This window comes from Microtus ochrogaster, chromosome 1 (assembly GCF_000317375.1).
Source record: "Microtus ochrogaster isolate Prairie Vole_2 chromosome 1, MicOch1.0, whole genome shotgun sequence".
NCBI classification, from domain to species: Eukaryota; Metazoa; Chordata; class Mammalia; order Rodentia; family Cricetidae; genus Microtus; species Microtus ochrogaster.
Genome location: NC_022009.1, coordinates 83,916,067 through 83,917,839, shown reverse-complemented (window position 1 = coordinate 83,917,839; position 1,773 = coordinate 83,916,067).

The following is a 1,773-nucleotide window of genomic DNA, read 5'->3' as shown; positions in this document are numbered from 1 at the left end:
TGCTATCTTAATTAGATATATGTGAGAGGCCCATGTTGCTATATGTGGTGTTATCCTTAGGCAGATTAGTTTAAAGGAGGAGGCCACTTGTTGGTTCCCAACCACTTAGCCCTGAAATGATCACACAAAACCCTATTATTTAAATCACTACTGGGCCCATTACCTCTAATTTCTTATTGGCGAACTCATACATCTTAATTTAGCCCATTTCCATTAGTCTGAGTATCGCCACAAGGCAGTGGCTGACCAGGTAAAGTTCCCAGTGTCTGTTCCTGGCGGCAGGTCCTTGGCTTCCTGATTCTGTCTCCTTTCTCCCAAGTTTCTGTTTAGTTTTCCCCACCTTGTAATGAGAGGAGTGGCAAGTTGCATCCCACCACCAAACAAGCTTAACTCCCGAAATAACCACACAGAAATTATATTAATTAAATTACTGCCTGGCCCATTATTTCTAGCCTTTTATTGGCCAACTCTCACATATTAGTTTAACCCATCTCCATTAATATGTATTGCCACTTGACTGTGGCTTACCGGCATGAGTCTAACCAGTGTCTGTCTCAGGCCAGAGATTCATGGCATCTGTGTGGCTCTGCTTTATTCCTCCCAGAATTCTTTCTGTCTTCCTTGCCTACCTAGAGTTCCACCCTATCAACTAGGCCAAGGCAGTTTTCATTAATAACCAATGAAATACAGAAGGGGCTCCTACACCACCACCTAACTCTGTTTCCCTATAGGTCTGCTATAGGCACAAAGCAGTTCCTTTATTAACCAATGATATTCACAGCATACATAGGGGAATCCCACATCACCTCCCCTTTTCTGTTTAAATGAAAAGGAAGGCTTTATATTCAACATAGTAAAATTACATATAACAAAACAGGTATCAAGTAAGAATTACAGTTACAAAATTTATAACTAATTTTCTTTTATCATAACTAAGAAAAACTATAATTATCAATTATTCAACTTCATCAAAGACTCCAGAAGGATATAATATTACCTAAGTAAACAGAATTGCAGTAAGCAACTTCCAAAACTCTAGAATTTACAGACACATCTTGCTGCCTGGATGGTCACCCAAAGTTCTTCTGTACCATTGGGGCATTCATCTTCAGCATATAGGCCCATAGTATCCAGCAGATTTTTCCATGAATTATAAAATTTCAAAAATTCCAATAGGAAATATGAAAGGTATATTCTTGCAAACTTCTATAAATGATCAAAAACCAAAGCTAAGTGTGTATATAAATGACACTGTAATTGTTGGTTTGATAGACACATGTGCAGATGTATCATCACTCCTGAATCTTGGCATCCAAATTGGCCTCTTCAAGAGGCACATGTTCAATTACGAGGAATTGGAACCCAATCTCAAGTAAAACTAACAAGAGATGGGTTGACTGTATTGGGCCAGAAGGTCAAGAGGAAAGCTGAGGTCATAAGTGCCTAATATTGCAATAAATTTATGTGGTCATGACCTTCTGTAGCAATGAAATGCCAAGATTAACATTCCTGCAGTCCCAGTAACTCGTAACTCTGGGAAGGATATTATAAAGTACTATACAAAATGGTAACAAGCCATTCAGGCTGTTCGGGAACATAAAGCAACTAAGAAATGTTTAGAGGCACCAACAGCCCTACCTTTAAAATGGTTAACTGAGAAGCCAATATGGGTTAAACAGTGGCCTCTAACTGAAGATAAGTTGTAGGCTTTAGTACAGCTGGTACAAGAACAACTAGATGCTCACCATATTGAAGAATCAACCAGCCCTTGGA